The sequence below is a fragment of the Giraffa tippelskirchi genome, chromosome 8 (assembly GCF_054371585.1).
Source record: "Giraffa tippelskirchi isolate mGirTip1 chromosome 8, T2T-mGirTip1v1.2.pri, whole genome shotgun sequence".
NCBI lineage: Eukaryota > Metazoa > Chordata > Mammalia > Artiodactyla > Giraffidae > Giraffa > Giraffa tippelskirchi.
In genome coordinates, this window is record NC_137282.1 from 14,970,840 (window position 1) to 14,992,563 (window position 21,724).

The window sequence follows — 21,724 nt, forward strand, 5'->3', positions numbered from 1 at the left end:
TCAGTCGCTCAGTCATGTCCGACTCTTTGTGACCCCATGAATCGCAGCACGCCAGGCCTCTCTGTCCATCACCAACTCCCGGAGTCCACCCAAACCCATGTCCATCGAGTAGGTGATGCCATCCAACCATCTCATCCTCTATCGTCCCCTTCTCCTCCTGCCCCCAATCCTACCCAGCATTACGGTCTTTTCCAATGAGTCAACTCTTCGCATGAGGTGCCCAAAGTATTGGAGTTTCAGCTTCAACATCAGACCTTCCAATGAACACCCAGGATTGATCTCTTTTAGGATGGATTGATTGGATCTCCTTGCAGTCCAAGGGACTCTCAAGAGTCTTCTCCAACACCACAGTTCAAAAGCATCAATTCTTCGGCGCTCAGCTTTCTTCACCGTCCAACTCTCACATCCATACATGACCACTGGAAAAACCATAGCCTTGACTAGATGGACTTTTGTTGGCAAACAGTCCAGACACAATTTAGAGACTAAAATAACAACAGCTACACAGTAAATTCTTGTTGTTTATCTATTTTATATACAGTAGTTTGTTTTTGTTCATCTCATATTCATAATTTATCCCTCCATTCTGCGCTCCCTTTAGTGACCATAAGTTTGTTCTCTATATCTTGTCAATCTGTTTTCTGTTTTGTAAATATGTCCATTTGTATTATTTTTTTAGATTCCACATATAAGTGATACCATATGTTTGTCTTTGTCTTACTTCACTTAGTATGACACGGTTGCTTATTACTATCTTCAATGTAGTTAACATGTATTGAGTTCTTTCTATTTGCCAAGCACTGTGATTGTTGGATTGAAAGTTCCAACTCTCTCTTTGTGGATGGTTCCCATGGTGACCAGTCCTGCCCTGACATTTTTAGGAGATTTCTGAAAGTCACCTGATTAACAAAACTCAGTTGTGGTGGAAAGGGACTTGTTATGAATACAATGACACCCATTTTACCTTTTATGGCTCTGAAATGATTTCAGGAACTGAGAACAAGAGACCAAGTATTGTAAGAAAAGATTCTCCCACTACTTTCATGGTTGAGGACATGCCAAGGGTGTGAAGAGCTGTGAACCAGGAAGCATGTATTAAAGCTAAATATTCATTTCTTTAAATCATAAAATCACAGGGGCAGAGAAGTGCGAGGATGCTATTTTTGAGAAGCTGGCCCAAGATGGCATCTCAAAGGAAGAGTATTTGATTTAGGAACTGGATAAAATAAGAGCACCAGCAGCTCTCTGGGGAAAGAGTGTTATTGGGCAGCCAAGCGCATGTGAGGTGTGTTCAGGAAATATGGTGAGTCTGAAGCACTGTAAGGGGAGGGTAGAGGGAAAGTCGGCCAAGACTCTAAAGGGCCTTGAAGGCCAGCTAAGGACTTTGTCCTTGCCTAGGGCTTTATCATATATTTGTCACTTTATGGGGTATTGAGTTCTCTTATAAAATTAGGAAGCTATAAATGTACAAATGTCCTTTATAATTTTTATATCCCACACATCTACATTTAAGCACTTTGTCAAGCCCATGATAACCCTGCTTTCCAATACTTCTTTGAGAGCTTGGATGGCTTATGGGGAGGAAGACTTTTCAGTCAAGCTAAGTATATGAAAGTGTTAAAATACCCTAGTTTCCAAATATGCATGCATGCATGCTGAATTGCTAAGTCATGTCTGACTCTTTGTGAGCCTATGGACTGTATGTAGCCCACCAGGCTCCTCTGTCCATGGGATTTCCCAGGCAAGAATATTGGAGTGGGTTGTGTTTCCTTCTCCAGGGAGTATTCCCAACCCAGGGATGGAACCTGTGTCTCCTTTCTTTGGCAGGCAGGTTCTTTACTGCTGAGCCACCTAGGAAAGCCCCATTTCCCAAATGTAGGTAAAGTTAAAATGTAACATACACTGGCATGGCTGAGCCAAGATGGTACCCAGGATAGCACGCCCAGAACATGATGCTCCATAGGGACCTGTCCACTGTGGCCCCAGGTGAAGGCTGGAATTATCCCCCTTTTTCATATGTCATCAGGAATGACTGAGGACAGAGGGAGTTTGCCCCAAGCCTTAGGTTTGAAGAAGTTCTGCCAGCCACACCCAGAACTCAGAATTTACCTCTGACAATGTGCTTGTATGAGGAGTGGGAACAGAGTCTATGGTGGCAAGCAGCTGCCAACTTTGCAATGAAGCCCATCTTAGTCTCTGGCCTCTGGAGAACTGTTCTGATTGGTATTACAATCCAGACTGGCTCCTTTAAGTAATGAGAGTGAAAAAAAGGGTTATATGTCCTTCTAAGTTAGAAAGGGCAGATTGGACGAAGGTCAGCTTAGCAAAATGGAAGTAAGACAAGCATTTTTTCTTTAAAAAGGATTTATTTTTGCCCAGGCTGTGTCTTCTTTGGTGCTCTCAGGCTTTCTCTAGTTGCAGAGAGCGGAGGCTACTCTCTGGTTGCAATGGGTGGGTTTCTCATTGAGATGTCTTCTCTTGTTGGGGGGCACAGACTCTAGGGAGAGCGGGCTTCAGTATTTGTGGTGTGTATGCTCAGTAGTTGCGGCACATGGACTTAGTTGCTCCACAGACAGGTGGGATCTTCCAAAACCAAGGATTGAATCCACTTCCCCTGTATTGGCAGGTGGATTCTCAACCAGTGGACCACCAGGGAAGCCCAAGACATGCTTTAAATAACATCTAGGCTTGCCTTCTGGTTCTTCCACTCCCTCGATCTACCTGGAGGGCATCCCAACATCTTGGATATAAGGTCCATCATCTGTTACACCTTAGATAATGAGTCACCTTATATATAACTATTCTAAGTGTCACAATAAATACATGTAAAAATGTCTGATCCTTTAAAAATGGCAGATTCTGCTATTAATATCATTGGTGATGAAAATGATCAGTACTGTATCTTCCTATGGCTAACGAACAAATTTTAGACCCTGAGAAAAACCTCCTCTTTGAACTTAGCCTGCCCATGGCAACACAGCATGGGAGAATCTAGGGTCTCTACCATGGATGTGTATTCTTTTTCCTTTGGCTTGAAGTTTTAAGCTGCTTACAACATGTGGAATTCAAAGCTGCAGGCACACGACTGTCAGAACTGTCAGGAAGATTAACAACAGGTATTTGAAAAGAAAACAGTAGGCAGTTAAGGAGCTGTTCTTGGAGTATGATTTATGAAGGTTCTCATGACAAGACCATGGTTTTGATGAGAAAACAGCACACATTTCATGAAACTCAACTATATGGGTGTTTTGATAAACAAGTTGCATTTGACCAGTAGATGCTATTCATATACCTAAAGCATCCTTGAGAATAAACAGTCAAAGGAAATACCAAAGTGATAGAGAGGCAACCCTGAGGTCTAACAGGATAAGCTTTTTGTGTCCCCCATTTTATATGTCATCTGGACCACGGGTGATTACAGGGGTATCAAAAAAATCAGCCTGAAGCCATGCCTTGTAGAAAGTACCCACAGTTATTTTATTAAGCGTGGCTGTAAAATAACTGATATATTAAAGGTGAAAAAGCCTCATAAAACTGTATTTAATATATGAAGGCACAAGAAAAAGAAAGAGTTTAGCGTTATAGGTCACCATGATGATCATAAGGATTATTCATTCATTAAAAAGGCTTAGTCTCACAGGATTCCCCCTAGCGTATATTTCGTATGACATTGAACTTGGTGCCATTAGGAGGAATTATACACACAAATATATAACTTGAACAGTATCTGATGCTTTCACTTTGTTTTGCTTCTTCCTGAGAGCCTTATGGGTAATCAGCCAACCTGAACCAATTTTGGGATGGCATCTTGTGGCCAGAGGTTTCTCCATCATTGTTTCCCACCACATTGCCCTCCATGGCCATCAGGAGCTCTCTTACCCGAGCCTAAGGCTTCAGTTGGCCTCTGGTTCTGCCATATTATTCACCCGCTCCTTTCCACTCCAGAGAAGCAGTTACAACATAAACCAGGTGCACCCGCTGGAATAACTTGATTGAGAAGATTATATCTAAACAAGGATCAGCCATTAAGTATCATCAAGCCACATTTTTGCTCTATTTCACAGAAACAGCAGGTGAGTTAGACTGGTTGCTTGCTAAAGAAAATCACATTAAGAAGGTTTAAACCTCGAGCAGGCATGGGTAGAGAAGTGTCGTTGGTGATAAAAATCTAACCCATAGGACATTTCCTCAGCTATCATCTAGACGATTGAGATGAACATTACTGTTTTAGGTTTAACATAGAGGATTTCATGCCTCGAGGGGTGTTTTTGAATCCCCAAGCCAGGACCCAGCACCACTGAAAAATGTCTCTGCACGTTCTGTAGCTACATGGAATCTGATGAAAATATTTAGAGCATACGTCTTTGGCAATGGGTGCCTGGCTGCTGCAAATATATCAAAATGACTGTACTTGGGCAAAAGGGGAGAAAGGAAGGAAAGTGATAGTTTAAAGAAGATTAAAAAACCAACCAACTTTTAGGAAGATTAAAAAAGAGAGAGTCAGGAGGATCATTTATAAAAGGAAGGATGTAAATTCTTTACAACCTGATTGGTTTTCCCTGGAATTTTCTTGGTTTAATGAAACTGTTATTCCTGAAGGACTGAAAGCCCTTTTTTAATGTGAATAAAGCAGTACTAGGGGTTGACATATTGTTAGTCTTTGGCCTCAGGAGACTCTCTCTGAAGACCTAATTAGGTTACAAACATGTGAAATGAGTTTAGTAATCCCTGTGTGGGAGCTTTCAGGGTGGCTGATTTCTGAATGTTGGATGCTGAACGCTTCCCAGAGTATCCTTTGTGAACTCTATAAATCACTGCTTTTCTGACTTTCATACAACAACTAAGTCATCATCAAAGACTCATATTCATCAGATGACCTTTTCTACAGTGAAAAAATTAAAGATGTCTTGGGATTTTCATTGACTTCCTTTATGAGAGTGTCCCTGACAAAGCTTGCATATTACCTAAGGTTTTTCTTTTTTAATAATTTTTCTGCCAAATGGAATAGCGAGTTTGATTTATGATTTTTTAAATCAATCATTCCAAGGAATTAAAAAGCACACTCTTCAATTGAATGAAATGTGGTTTGAGCTTTAGGAGCTAAAGCTTTGCTGGCTAGCAGCCTCTAATAGTGAACTGAGGACAAAGTTTTATCAACTCAGGAAAGTCAGAGGAGGCAAGTGAGACAGAAAAGAGAATGACCTTTGGGGTCACAGGAGGGCAAACCACTCAAACTTGTTGAGCTTATAACTGTGCAATGGAAATAATGATATATACCTCATATTGTTTTTCTAATGAATGCGATAACATAAGAGAAAGCGTTTTTATCAAAGAGAAAGTATTGTACAAGTAGAGGATATCTTCACATATACAGAACCATACAAATTCCTCTATGGCCAGTATGTGTGTTCCTAGTAGTTAAATAATTCACGGAAGTATTGACTATGAGATAATAGATTTTATTACAAGTCGGCCAGTTATAGGCAGAAAGAGAGCATTAATATTGGCCACTCCAGTTAAAATACATGGCATTACCCACCAAAATACATGTCATTATTCACTAAGAAGTGAATAGTACCCACTACTGGAAATCCCTCTAGTAAAAGATGTGTGGTCTCATCATAGTCCAGTTGGTCAGATGATTCAGTATTAAAATTAAAAGAAGGACTTCCCTGGAGGTCCAGTGGTTAAGACTCCAAGTTTCCAGTGCAGCAGGCATGGGTTCAATTCTTGGTCAGGGAACTAAGATTCCACTTGCATACAACATGGCCTAAAATATAAGATATGTATATATGCACACATATGGGCTTCCCTGGTGGCTCAGACAGTAAAGAATCTGCATCAAATGCAGGGGACCTGCGTTCAATATCTGGGTTAGGAAGACCCTAAAGGAGGAAATGGCAATCCACTCTATCCTGGAAAAGCCCAGGATGGCGGGCTGCAGTCCATGGGGTCTCAAAGAGTCAGATACGACTGAAGCAACTTAGTGTACACACACGCATGTACACACAGACTCAATACCCTAACTAATATGAAAAGAAGTGATTAAAAAATAAAATAATATTATAAAAAAGGGGCAGTTGGTACCTAATATGCACTGAGGTTTTTAATCTCTAATAGGTTGTGTTAATAAGAAAATTAATCAAAAATGTTCACAGCGCCAACTGTGTACAAGACACTCCACTGAACCATATAAAGGCAAGTAGAAGATACAGCTCCTGCATTTGAAGGAGCTTAAAGATCCCATCGGATTGATATCTGTGCAGTGGCATTTCCTGATAATGTGTGCTGTGCTTAGTCACTTACTTGTGTCCAACTCTGTGACCCCATGGACCATCATCCACCAGGCCCCTCCATCCATGGGATTCTCCAGGCAAGAATACTGGAGTAGGTTGCCATGCCCTCCTCCAGGGGATCTTCCCAATGCAGGGATGGCACCCAGGTCTCCCACGTTGCAGACAGATTCTTTACCATCTGAGCCCCCAAGATGGTGTTTTAAAAAGTAGTTGGGCTCAGTTTGTCAGGTAAGACTTCAAGGTAGAAACGGAATTTCAGCTGCCTCTGAAGGATGTGAAACAGGAATGAAAAGTGCATTCTAGTAAAGATGAATATTATAAAGACAAAAAGAGTAGAAACATACAAGATGCATTTGGTAAAATACAACAACAATCACTAGAATAAAGGAGTATAAGACCATAGCAGGAGATAAGGCTAGAAAAAATAGTACTCTTCAAATAAAATAGTACTCTTTAATATTCTTTGAACTTGAAGCATTTAGGGGCTAGGCAGGGACAAATTTCTGAATAAAAAAAAATAAAGGGCTATGGAAGCCTGCAAAGAATCGGGCAGGACATTTTCAAATTAATAAACTTAATGAAAATGTTAAAATCTATTTTTTAAATTGCTGCACTGACCCCTAAAATTAGTTCTTCTCAACAGCCACCATTTTGCAACCAGTAAATAAAGAATAAGAAAAGTACATGAAAGTAATACTGGAATGGGGTAGCCATCCCCTTCTCCCAGGGATCTTCCAGACCCAGGGATTGAACCTGGGTCTCCTGCTTTATAGGCAGATTCTTTACTGTCTGAGCCACCAGGGAAGCCCACAAATAAGCACAGTTTGAAATAAATCAAGTAGAAACAATTAGCATAATTAGAGTCAATTGTATATATTTACATATACAGTTCCAAAGTTTTCCTGTTACCAGAAAGAAGTACAAATCAATTTTCCAAAGCTTAAGTTATTGTTTTAGGTAGATTGTTCCCTGGTCTCTAAAATTTGAGTAAGCTAGACAGCCTGGTTTACAAAGTTTAACATGCATGAGAATCACCAGGAAAGCCCAGTGAGAATCCATCCTCAGGGATTCTGATTCTGTAGATCTAGGGTGGGTCTGAGAATTTGGATTTGAAACTAGTTTCCAGCAGCTGCTGATACAGAGGCAACCCTTAGAGAACCAAAGGGTCCGAAACAAGCCCTATTACCTAGACACCACTGCTACCACAATTTTCCTTGTAAGGGACACCAGAAAAGACCATTTCTCAAACCGAACTGTTCTTTGAATGACTTCCAGATATTGTTGTTTTGTGCTTGAGTCACAACTTTGGTTAAACTTTTTTTATGTATGCAGATTGAAAATACATTCTAAGGAGAACCTAGACTTGACAAGTGGAAGTGGAAAGCCCTCTCTCCCAGGGCATTCTAGTAAATCCCACAATTTTCAAAATATAAAAATCTTACACCCAGCTTGGCTGCTGTTAAAACATATTGCTTAGATTTAATTGTAGTACAGGTGGCTGAGTGGTAAAGCATCTGCCTGCCAATGCAGGAGACGCAAGAGATGTATTATGTTCAATCCCTGGGTTGAGAAGATCCCCTGGAGAAGGAAATGGAAACCCTCTCCAGCATTGTTGCCTGGAAAATCCCGTGGACAGAGGAACCTGGTGGCTACAGTCCATGAAGTTTCAAAGAGTTGGGCATGACTGAACAGTTGAACAGGCACACACACACACACAGCTACACTCTAGGTATCTGCCAGATAGTTCAGTCTTAAAGTCACCCAATACTATTTTTAAAAAGCCAAAATAAATTTTATTTGTCAAGCACTGTCTGAAGGATACCAGTCTACACATTCCTCTCCAGGTAATTTGTGTGTTGGTGGCATAGCAGAATGTTGCTGTAAATTGTGGAATATATTCAGTTTAGTTCAGTTCAGTCACTCAGTCGTGTCTGACTCTTTGTGACCCCATGGACTGCAGCATGCCAGGCCTCCCTGACCATCACCAACTCCCGGACTTTACTCAAACTCATGTCCATTTAGTCGGTGATGCCATCCAACCATCTCATCCTCTGTCATCCCCTTCTCCTCCCATCTTCAATCTTTCCCAGCATTAGGGTCTTTTCAGATGAGTCAGCTCTTCGCATCAGATGGCCAAAGTATTGGAGTTTCAGCTTCAACATTAGTCCTTCCAATGAATATTCAGGACTGCTTTCCTTTAGGATGGACTGGTTGGATCTCCTTGAAGTCCAAGGGACTCTCAAGAATCTTCTCCAATACCACAGCTCAAAAGCATCAATTCTTCAGTGCTCAGATTTCTTTATAGTCCAACTCTCACATCCATACATGACTACTGGAAAAACCATAGCTTTGACTAGACAGACCTTTGTTAGCAAAGTAATGTCTCTGCTTTTTAATATGCTGTCTAGGTTGGTCATAACTTTTCTTCCAAGGAGTAAGTGTCTTTTAATTTCATGGCTGCAATCACCATCTGCGGTGATTTTGATGCCCAAAAAATAAAGCCAGCTATTGTTTCCACTGTTTCCCCATCTATTTGCCATGAAGTGATGGGACCGGATGCCATGATCTTAGTTTTCTGAATGTTGACCTTTAAGCCAACTTTTTCACTCTCCTCTTTCACTTTCATCAAGAGGCTCTTTAGTTTTTCTTCACTTTCTGCCATAAGGGTGGTGTAAAGCTATTTATTAATAATGAGAGTTAAGAGTGAAATTTGCAAATGATTTATTTAAAACAAATAATTAGATCAGATGTAGGGTTATCTCTGAAATGTTTTTTTTTTTTCCAAGTTGAGAGACAGAGCTTGGGGATTTCTGAAGTTTATCTTACATGTATCTTTAGCAGTGCATTCATCATGAAAGCATCATGTACCTAATATTAAAAAAATTGAAACTATCACTTAGGTGCTCTTAAATGTGACCCTCATTGGAATGACTTAGAATACACGTTAAAAATGCATATTTCAAGGTTCTCTCTGAGAATTCTTGAACAAGAATGTCTTGGGTAGGTAGGGGGTGAGTATCTGCACATTTTGAGCTATTCAGTTGTTCCTAATGCCAATCGAAGTATGAGGCCACTCCTTCCTGCCTCCCTCCCCAATTCTGGGCCCCTACACAGCTGCACAAGTGATATATTGTCCTACTTTGCAGGTATTTCAAAGAAATAATTAGCTGATCTAACACTGCATCCATTCTAAAGACGCTGAGGAGGAGTTCTGTGTTATATTAAATCACTTACGATGATCCCCAGAAAAAAAAATTCCACTTTCAGTATTAATGACTGTTCTTTTGCTTTGTTTTTGCTCAACTATCAATAGTATAAACCATAGTATAAGCGAAGTGTTCTCTTTATGGAGGATTATAATTGTTAGTAATTCAGTCGTGTCCGACTCTTTGTCACCACATGGACTGTAGCCCACAAGGCTCCTCTGACCTTGGGACTCTCTAGACAAGGATACTGGAGTGGGTTGCCATTCCCTTCTCAAGGGGATCTTCTAGATGCAGGGATCGAACCCAGGTCTCCCACATTGCAGGCCGATTCTTTACCATCTGAACCACCAGGGAAAGCGGCACGGTTTTTGTGTCCACCTTGGGTGAGGAGGATGCTGGTGGATATTTCTGTCTGAGCTTCCTTCCTGTCCCTACTTCACGTGTCCCTTGACTGATGTTTTGTTCATTGCTTTCCCTCTTTCACCTTCTACTTTCCGCCATGTCTTTTTATCTGATGTAGCTGTTGTATACCATCTTAGACATTTAGTAGAACAATGTGGTAAATAAACCTATGTGAATGTGTGTATAGTGGAATTTGGAAAATGGCATATTTTTCTCTTGAGAAACAAACAAAGGAGATTTGGAGCCTTGTCTGAAAAATGTTGTCATTTTAGGAATATATAATAAAATCCTCATCTGGTATTAATTCAGTAACATTTAGCCCAGCTTTTCTTGTAATTTACTTTTAAAACAATGTGTAAAAATGGTAAAGAATACTAGAAATTACCTGCTGAGATTCTTACCAGATCAGTGTGTGTGTGTGTCTGCTTTTGCCTTCCCCTAGATGTGTGTGTTTAGGTGCTGTGATCCTCTCCCTACATTCTGTAACTTTACTTTGAAAAATTTGAAAACAGAGTTTTAACTCAGAAAAATCTATAGCTAGAAAAACAAACTAAATGCTAAAAAATAATTTTTTTCTGGAAATATAATATGTGTTTACACATAACCATCACAGGATCTCTGAAGTTGATCTCCCCTTTCTTACCACCCACTTTCTGAATATGTACATGTGATATTGTGAGAAAAACTTAGCTATCATGGCCAAGCTTCCAGCTGCCTTAAACGAAAGGAACTGATTTGAGAAATTGTGTTTCTAGGAATTAGTAAAGGGCCAGTACTGCAGGGAATGGGCCAAGTCCTAACTGAGCCTTGATGCTTGGAGCAGAGAAAAGACAAAATTCCAAGAGGGAGACCACTTTTTCTGCCAAATGTTTGAATAAGGAAGATAAGTAGAAAAGAAGATGTAAGAACAAAGCTTTTGCAGGTAAAATAGAACCACCACAGCTCATATTCCTGGAGCGGTTTAAGGTGTGAAGACAGAATCAGTTAACAAGAGAAGTGAGTTTTAAAAAGCTACTGTCCAGGAAATTCCTGGTGGTCCAATGGTTAGGACTCAGTGCTTAAACAGCCATCAGCCTGAGTTCAATCCCTGGTTGGGGAACTAAGATCCCATCAGTCACATGGCAAGGCCAAAAAAAAAAAAAAAAAAAAATTTACTGTCCACTATTGTAATCTCACATGGGGGTAGTTTAGGATCAGTTCTGCTAAAGGCTCTTAGTTTGTAAGAAATAACAGTAAACAGTGGTCTCTGTTTCAAACTCAGTGATCTGATCCCAAAACACTCTTCCACATCAAGGCAGACAATTACTAGAAGTCATTGTACCCCAGATCTATTCCTAATCTGAGGAACTTTCACATCTCTGTCACATTTTTGTCTGTAAAAGAGAGCAAAGTAGTCACGAGATTTAGATTTGACCTATGTGTAATCAATATATAATTAAAAATTAGAACAAAAAGAGTGAAATCTTTAAAAAAAATCAAAGGATTAACAACAATTAGGCAAAAAAGAAATGGTGTTGACGTATATGATTAGGGTTTTTACATAGTTTAGGAAGTTGGGTAATTGAAAGGGGTTGCTCAAGTTTTTGACTGTTAGTGAGGATTAAAATATCCTTTAAATTGAAATTAAATATTGATTTGACTTAATAGTAATTGCTAAGTTCCCTACCTACTTCAATTTGACTTTATACAATTTATGATCACCATCTCTGTCTCAGCTTTCCTTCTAATGAAACAAAAGCAATAATTTATGTCACACACCTTTAAGGTTCCTCCTAAGCAGTGTGATCACATATATTTCAAGCTCAGGTACATGATTCTGTATGATGCATAAATAGAAATATTAAAATTTGGATACCCTGCTGTTAATATGCCAAGTCTGCATATTATTTACTTACATATTTATTATTTCTACTCCTCTCCCGTCAACACACACTAGAATGGATGCATCTATCAGATGAGGGACTTTAACCATCCTGTTCAACTGCTAAATCACCAGTGCCCAGAACAGTACCTGGGCATAAAAGATACTCCATAAATATTTCTTGAATAAATTAATAGGAAGCAGGCAGTTAGAGCATGTATAAATCAGATTGTACCACTGTTGACAGTGATTGAAATCCAGGAGATAAAAAACAAGTAAAGGGTGTGTGTGTGTGTGTGTGTGTGTGTGTGTGTGTGTGTGTGTGAGATCAGAAAAAGCTGAGGAAGGAATAAAAGAAGGCAAGCCAATCATGCCATATTACCCTATCAGGTTAAATTTATATGATCCTTCCCAAATTCTAGCCTCACTGTTTCTTACATTCTCTTTCTTAAATTCTCTCATCCCATAGTTTATCTTCAGGGACCTTCTCCTTTTAGACACTAAATTACATCCTATCTCTTCTGGACAAAGACACGACTCCAGCAAAAATGCCATCTCTCTTGCCTGAATCAGTTTTTCTCTGTTTACCAGATGATCATCATCAACATATTAATACACACCCCAAACTTTCTAAAAACCTACTCTTGGCTCCTGTTCTCTGTCCATCTGCTACCCGATTCCTCTGTTCTAATTTATAGCAAAACTGGTATTGAGTGGTCTCTACCTGAAATATTTGATTTTCCCCATTTTCTCTTTTCTTTAATCCAAACAGGTTTTCACCCATTCACTGAAAGTACTCACGTCAAGGTCACCAGATTGTTCAGTTCAATGCTCAAAATTCACTGTTGATCTAATTATACCTTCTAGAACATTTGACCCAAGTGATTATCCCCTCGTCCTTGAACATTTTCTTGTTGGCTTCCTGGACTACTTTTTTCTTGTTTCCCTCTCATCTGTTGCTCTTACAGTCAGTTCACTGATTCCTTCTCATAGTTCTGGCCTTTGGCTTAATCCCTAAACTCCTTCTCTTCTTTGCTTACAGCCCCTCCCTTGGCAACCCAATTCTGTCATGCATACTCTGATACCTCTCTAATTAATGTCTTGAGTCTAGACCTCTCTGCTAAGCTTCTGAACTTCAAATTCATGTATCTAAATCAACACCTCCAATAGGATATCTATTAAGTAAATTAACTTCAACATGTGCAAAAATGAAAAAATGAACCCCTGGCCTTTCTCACTAGCTTTTTAGAGTCCCTGCCAACTACACCCCCCTTATGTCAATGAATTGTAATTCTTCCGTTGCTTGGACCAAAACTCTTGCCACTGGCTTTACCTGCTCTCTTTCTCGCAACCCCACATCAAATCTGTCAGCCAATTCTCTTGCTTCTATTTTCAAAATATATCCTTGACCTGCTACTTCTCTGATCCAATCTACCACCATCTCTCACCTGGAATATACTGTGATGGCTTTCCAACTAGTCTCTTTGCTTCCATATTTATCTTCCTTTACTATCTGTTTTTATACAAAGGTGAAAAGAGTATTTTAAGACTTTGAATCAACACTCATTGCTCTAGTCTAATCTTCTCAATGATATCTTTTGTTACTCAGGGGAGGAAAAGGTATAGTGGTCAACTACCTCTGTTTTCTAGCTCTTCAATTATTCCATGCTTTTTTTTCCTGCTACTCTGCCCATCCATCATGCTATTCTAGCCACCAGCCTCTCTATGTGCTTCAAACAGACCAACTGTTCATCTACCTCATTATGTCTATCTGGAACACTCTACATAGAAGTCTTCTTTCAGATGAGATGCTTCAGTGAGACCTTCCCTGACCACTATGCTAAATATTGTCTTCATATCCTCGCCTACCTTCTATTGTTCTTCCCTGCTTTATTTTTCTGCATTTACTTACCACTTTCTAATATATAATATAACTTCTATATAATCTTGTTATTTGTCTCCTCTCTCTAGAAATCAGGCAGGAAGGATGTTCTTCCTCTTTAGTCTAACTTCAGAGTCAATGTGATGCTTAGCACATAGTAAATAATCAATGTTTGTTGAATATATGCACAAATGAATGAATAAGTGAATAAACAAATGAGTAAGTGAATAAGATATTCTTTAGAAGTTTCAACTCAGGAGCCTCAGTGTAAATGATAATTGATACCAAAGTGTATAGTGAGAGTCTATAAAGCAAACATCTCAAAGTAGATTCAAAGAATCAATAGGGAAACTCATGAACATCAAATGAGTAAAGGATGTTGGAAACGTCAGGAATTCACAAGAAGGATTTGGGGAGGGTGGGTGCTCTGTTACAAGTCCTGTCTCCTCAATCCAAATGGAGAAGAGGGAGGAGGGAACTGTGCTTCTGCTTTCACCTTAAGTCAAAAGAGAAGAACTTCATCAGGATCACTCATAGAAGTTGCTATACATTCTCCAAGTTTGAGAGTAAGTTGAATGAGTGAGTGAAAGTTGTTCAGTCGTGTCCGACTCTTTGTGATCCTATAGACTGTAGCCCACCAGGCTCCTCTGTCAATGGGATTCTCCAGGCAAGAATACTGGAGTGGGTAGCCATTCCCTTCTCCAGGGGATCTTAATGACCCAGGGATCAAACCTGGGTCTCCCACGTTGCAGGCAGATTCCTTACTATTTACAGGGAACTAATATTGTTCCTCGTAACTAATGTTTACAGGGAACTAATATTGGTTCCCTGTAACTAATGTTTACAGGGAACTAATATTGGTTCCCTGTAACTAATGTTTACAGGGAACTAATGAACAGATCCCTGTTCACTGATCAATATAAAGAGAAAAGATTCTAGCTATTTATCTAAGGAATGGTCTTCTAAGAGCATCTGTGTAAAGGGAGTTATCAAAAAACAAACAAGATTGGGACTTCCCTGGTGATCCAGTGGTTAAAACTCCATGCTTCTACCGCAGAGGGCACAGGTTTGTTCCCTGGTAGGGGAACTAAGCTCCTTCATGCTAAGTGCATGTCAAGTCTAAGGACAATGCGTTTACTGTTTCCCAAAGGAGCTTCCAAAAACCTACAGAAGCATCTAGCAGGGAGTCAAGGCTAAATACCTGACAGACCTAAAGAGCTGAAGCTCCCAACTCTATCCCATTCACCTCTCTTCTTTCTCTGACTCTAGACCTGACAGTGTTCTAAGCCACAGGGAGCAAGGTGTAGAAGGAGAAACACTGCAGGGAAAGAGAAGGGAAAGACACATAGACACACTCCAAGCAATGGTACAGCCCAGAGAAGAATGTAAGATCAAGTTCAGAGTCTGATTTGCCTTTGAGACAGGGAGAAACAAATTTATCAGTTAAAGCTATTCGTGACTTTGTGACCATAAGAGGGACTAGAAAATTCATGGCTACCTGATCTATGTTCTTTCAGAGACTGAGGCTAGAGAAAAAGAAGACCCACTCATTTGATTTAAATAAACAGTGGGAAATAAAAATAAATTTCTCTTAATGAGTAGACATGCATTAGACTTATTTCAACATTTATTACAGGAAGATGAAATGCAGGCATAACGTGTACTTCAGTACGGAATTATCCTTGAAAATGGCAAATATTCACCTTATAACCTTGACCTCCTAACAACCCTTGGACCCTCATAGCTCATTATCATGCTAGAAATGATGATTCTTTAAGAATACTAGAGTTCCTAGAAATATTATTATTCTTTAAAGTATTTACTTCTTTTCTCAAATCTTGTACTTTAAACTGCTATTTATTTCTTTAAGGTATGAGAATAGGGAATTAACGGTGTGTATGTACTTTTTGTGAAATAATTTAAAAAGTAATTAACTGATGGTATAAATAGTGGGAGGCTTCCCTGGTGGCTCAAGGGTAAAGAGTCTGCCTGCCAATGCAGGAGATGCAGGTCAATCCCTGAGTCGGGACGATCCCCCCGGAGAAAGAAATGGCAACTCATTCCAGTATTCTTACCTCGTAAATGCCACTGATGCCTGGCAGGTTACAGTCCATGGGGTCACAAAGAGCCAGACATGACTGAGCACACACATACATGCACTGACAGCATAGTTCTAGAATTCACAAGGTCATTCACGGGACCAAGTCTATACAGCAAAGACAATCTAAAGAATAAAATGGAGAACTTACAGAAGTTTGTATCAATAATTTTATAAAGTACAGTATTTGAAACAGTGTAACATTAGCACAAGGATAAAGAGAGCACTGGAAAACAAATAGGAGTCCAGAAAAATGTTGCACATATCTGGTCATCCGGCTTAGAATAAAAGTGGCATGCTGCAGCAATGAGAAAGGACAGTATTACAGTAAGTGACGCTGTATCAATTGGTTATCTACATGGGAAAAAATAAATCTTGATTCTTACCTTAGTCCATACACAAAATGAATTCCAAGTGAATTGCAAGTCTAAATATGAAAGGTAAAGTAATACATTTCAGTTCAGTTTAGTCGCTCAGTCGTGTCTGACTCTTTGCGACCCCATGAATTGTAGCACGCCAGGCCTCCCTGTCCATCACCAACTCCTGGAGTTTACCCAAACCCATGTCCATCGAGTCAGTGATGCCATCCAACCATCTCATCCTCTGTCGTCCCCTTCTCCTCCTGCCCCCAATCCTTCCCAGCATTAGGGTTTTTTCCAATGAGTCAGCTCTTCACATGAGGTGGCCAAAGTATTGGAGTTTCAGCTTCAACACCAGTCCTTCCAATGAACACCCAGGACTGATCTCCTTTAGGATGGATTGGTTGGATCTCCTTGCAGTCCAAGGGACTCTCAAGAGTCTTTTCCAACACCACAGTTCAAAAGCGTCAATTCTACGGCACTCAGCTTTCTTCACTGTCCAGCTCTCACATCCATACGTGACCACTGGAAAAACCATAGCCTTGACTAGACAGACCTTTGTTGGCAAAGTAATGTCTCTGCTTTTAAATATGCTATCTAGGTTGGCCACAACCTTCCTTCCAAGGAGTAAGCGTCTTCTAATTTCATGGCTGCATTCACCATCAGCAGTGATTTTGGAGCCCAAAAAATAACGTCTGACACTGTTTCCACAGTTTCCCCATCTATTTCCCATGAAGTGATGGGACCAGATGCCATGATCTTAGTTTTCTGAACGTTGAGCTTTAAGCCAACTTTTTCACTCTCCTCTTTCACCTTCATCAAGAGGCTCTTTAGTTCTTCTTCACTTTCTGCCATAAGGGTGGTGTCATATGCATATCTGAGGTTATTGATATTTCTCCCGGCAATCTTGATTCCAGCTTGTGTTTCTTCCAGCCCAGCGTTTCTCATGATGTACTCTGCATATAAGTTAAATAAGCAGGGTGACAATATACAGCCTTGACGTACTCCTTTTCCTATTTGGAACCAGTCTGTTGTTCCATGTCCAGTTCTAACTGTTGCTTCCTGACCTGCATACAGGTTTCTCAAGAGACAGGTCAGATGGTCTGGTATTCCCATCTCTTTCAGAATTTTCCACAGTTTATTGTGATCCACACAGTCAAAGGCTTTGGCATAGTCAATAAAGCAGAAATAGATGTTTTTCTGGAACTCTCTTGCTTTTTCAATGATCCAGCGGATGTTGGCAATTTGATCTCTGGTTCCTCTGCCTTTTCTAAAACCATCTTGAACATCTGGAAGTACACAGTTCACGTACTGCTGAAGCCTGGCTTGGAGAATTTTAAGCGTTACTTTACTAGCATGTGAGATGAGTGCAATTGTGCGATAGTTTGAGCATTCTTTGGCATTTAATACATTTACTAGAATATAGAAAAAGGATATCTTCATGTCCTTTATGTAGACAAAAATTTCTTAAATAATACACACAAAATATTAACTCTGGAGCAAATTATTGTTACATGAGGCTACATTAAAATAAAGGAATTCTGCTTTACAGAAGGCATCGCTGAGAGACTAAAAAGGTGAATCACATAGTGGGAAAAGACATTTGTAATATCTGACAGAGGATTCATTGTCAAAATATATAAAGAACTCCTACAAATCAATACAAGAAAGATACATAACAAAATAGAAAAAGTGGTGAAAGTGTTGATCGAGCCCTTCAGAAAACATCAAAATGATTAATTGCTGTTAAAAGATGTTGTCTCACTGATGATCAAGGAAATATAAACTAAAACCAAACAAAATTCCAGTTAAGTACTTAGCAGAAAAGTTTAAAAGCGAACAAACTACCAGTAAAAACAATGGGATGATATAAAACACTTGGAGCTTCAGTACTGGTAAGAGTATAATGTGGTGAATCACTTCAGAAATTGTTTTGAAGCATCCCTAAAGTATAACAAATGTATTGAGTTAGAAACCAGGATTGTACTTTTCAGTGGGTTGAGGAGGTGGGTGGTGATGGGTGGGGAGCACAAAGGGCTCTCCTGAATGCTGATAATGTGTTTAATCTCTTTGGCTTGGTAAGTGTTCATTTGTGTGAAATTGTGTCAAGCTATATATCTACAGTTTGGAAGATTTTTTGTGTTTATATAAGAATAAAATTATTTAAGTTAGAATGTTTATCTTACCACAAAGCAGAAACCTAAATAGTAAATGTAATAGACAAGAGACCAGAAAGTATATGTGTTGCCATACTAAAAACTTTAACTTGGCTGGCTTACCACTTTATGTTCTATTTTTGCTTTTGTTGTGTTTCAATCAGAAGAAAAATCCACCCAGCTTTGCTTCCATGTTTAATGTTCCATCAGTTTGTCATCCTACAGAGACTGTCATAAAAATATGACTTGACCTGATATTATCTACAACTATCTAGAACATAATTTTTCCAGTACTTGAATTTAAGCTTACTGTAGATGTAAGACATAATCTCAGATTCAGTGATTTGTAACTGATATCTAGTCAATAAAAGAAAAAACATCTATGTCATGAATAATGTTTATGTGAACCTAAGACGCTCCAAGATTTTTGGGAATCCAACTAAATTAGAAGTGCTATCAGTGACGTCATGGTTTTAGAAATCACTTACCCCTGTATTATTTTAAAAAGTTAATTATACAAAAGAATTTCAAACAATTCATGAGTTTATAAAGCAAAACATTGCATTTCTAAATGTATGTACTCCAAACATTTTTATCTCTAAACTTATTTTGCCTTGATTTATTTTTTATTTTTTATAAACAGATAAATTTATTTCTGTATACAGTTGTAAATACAGGTATTTATTTATTTATTTATTTTAAAAACCTTTACAGAAAGAAAATAAACTATAATCCTCACTTTGAAACTCAGTCACCTAGATATTTGGCTTCATGGTAGGCGTGGAATGGGATGGGATCCAGGCAACTTCCAAGGTCTCAGAATTATAGACATGAGGCAGAATAATGGAGCTCTGCTTTGCTTGTTTTGACCTAGTGACATTCTGCTAGAGTCAAGGCACTCTTCTATTACTTGTTTTGTCACTTAACAATATGGCTTAATGACTTTGTCAATACAGAACTCTACCTCATTCTTACCAACTGTTGCACCAAACTTCATAGACCCACTGGTTCAGGGCTTGTGCCTTTTAAGCTTCAGTGAAAAGTGAAGGTGAAGTCGCTCAGTCGTGTCCAACTCTTAGTGACCCCATGGACTGTAGCCTACCAGGCTCCTCCGTCCATGGGATTTTCCAGGCAAGAGTACTGGAGTGGGGTGCCATTTCTTTCTCCAAGGGATCTTCCTGATCCAGGGATCGAACCCGGGTCTCCCGCATTGTAGACAGACGCTTTACCATCTGAGCCACCAGGGAAGTTTAAGCTTCAGTAGATAACACCAAACTGTCCTCTGAAAGTAATCCCCTCATCAATTTTCCGACTAAGATTACGAGAATCTCTAAGATGGCTCTCCATGATCCTGATATTCTGATATTCACATACTTATGTAATTCTCTCCCCTTGATTAGGAGCTGGATGTACTGACTCACTTTTAACAAGTAGAATATTTCAGTGATGCGTGCTAAGTCGTTTCAGTAGTGTCCGACTCTTTGCGACCTGAGGAATATAGCCTGCCAGGCTCCTCTGTCTGTGGAATTTCCCATGCAAGAATACTGGAGTGGGTTTTCGTGCTCTCCTCCAGGGAGATCTTCCTGATCCAGGGATCAAACCTGCGTCTCTTATGTCTTGTAAATTGGCAGGCAGATGGCTACCGCTAGCGCCTCCTGGGAAACCCATTTCAGTGATGGGATGTTATAGACTGTGGCTTCCATCTGTCTGTCTGTCTGTCTCCTTCCTTTTTGTGCCGTGGCAGTCAAGATGCCATATTACCCCTTGGAGAAACCCATGTGCCCTGGCAAGGAACTGAGACCCTCAGTCCAGTCATTCACGATGAACTGAAGGATCTAAATGTGTGAGTGAGCTTAGAAGTGGACCCTTCAGTTCACTTGTTGAGTTTTGAGATTAACTGCAGCCCCAGCCAAGAGTTTGCAATCTCCCCAGAGTCCTCCAGCTAGAAACAATCAGTCAAGCACCTCCCAGATCCCTAACCACAGAAAATGTGAAGTAATAAGTATTTGTTGTTAAGAATTACTGTTTTAGTATGATTTGTTACATAGTAAGCTCTCATTATAACACCTTGCTGAGCCTTAATTTTCATTCATCTAGTTTTCTGCTAATTTAGTGTGAATACTAGTGATACTGATGTCTATATTTGTGTGTACAAGTATGTGTGTGTGTGAATTGCTTCTTCAAGTCCTTTGCTCATTTTTCTACTGGTCTGTTTGTCTTTTCTCATTGATCTGTAGAATTTCTAGTGTATTTAATGATTAATGCTTTGTTTGTCAGAGATGATGCATATATTTTTTATCCTTTTAACAATATATAATTTATAATTCATGTGCAGTCAGCATACAGATTATTTACCTTGTTGCTTTTAGGTTTGTATTAGAATTAGAAAATCATTGCAACTCTAATATTTTTAATATTTTCCTGCATTTTCTTCTGAGAGCTTTGGGATGTGTCTTCTATCTAGCTTTTGAACCCATCTGCAGAAAATTACATTTTAATGAGGTTATGGAAAGAGCTAAATTAAATTCCCCAATTGGATAACCAGTTGTCAAAGTGTCAATGTGAAACTTTTTATTGTTTATCTCCTACTTCATATGTCAAATTTTGGATAAGTTGAATCCTCATAAAAACAAACAATTCTGAATGTTATATTCTTTACCATCAATTTTATCATTACTTCCTGCAATAACCAAGCTGCTTAAATTGCTTTAATGCAATAATATACTTCGATATTTGTTAGGACTAGTCTCTAGTTGGTCTTCCTTTCAAATATTATCTTAACATTTTGTGCATGTTTTTCATAATAAGTTTAAAATCATCACAGATTTACATTTTCAGATTAACCTTAATATGAAGAATAATTGGTAGAGACATTACTTATTTCAAATACTGAGTTCTTCTTAGCCAGAGACATAAGGTAACTTTCCCCTTTCTTCAGGGTGTGCTTTATGACCTTCAGTGAATTTCTAGTTTTTTAAAAATAGGTTTTACAAGTTTCTTGCCACACCTAATCATAAGTATTTAATGAGCTTTGTGGCTATTCTAAATGGGACTCATTTTTCGATTACATTTTAAATTAGTCATTACTACTGTATAAGAAAGTTATTGATTTTTCAATATTGATTTTTTTTTTATCTAGCTACTTTCCTGGACTCTTACTGTTTCTGATGGTGGTTTTCCAATGATTCTTCATGATATTTTTTTTTGGTAGACAATCAGTTTGTTTTATATAGATGATAGACAGATATAGATATGTAGATAGATGATGTGTGTATGTGTATATACACACAGACATATGCTTTTACTTTCATTTTATTGTATGGTCTATTATCTTCAAAAATATCAATATTAGCATAATAACTGAGTTTCTGTTCTTTCTGACCTACTGCAGATTCTTTTTTGTATTAGTTTCCTTGGTGCTACTGTAACAAATGACCACAAACTTTGTGACTTAAATATCATAT

General features: G+C 39.0%; 1 long non-coding RNA gene across 1 annotated transcript in view; it reads left to right on the forward strand.

Annotated features, from left to right (window-relative positions):
* Positions 1–839: 839 nt before the first annotated feature.
* Positions 840–21,724, forward strand: part of LOC145518652 (uncharacterized) — a 51,397-nt gene continuing 30,512 nt past the window's right edge. Inside the window, exons 1-3 of the long non-coding RNA XR_014063082.1 lie at positions 840–1,016; positions 1,137–1,303; positions 3,946–4,073. This is a non-coding gene — a long non-coding RNA (uncharacterized LOC145518652). The remainder of the gene's footprint in view (positions 1,017–1,136; positions 1,304–3,945; positions 4,074–21,724) is intronic.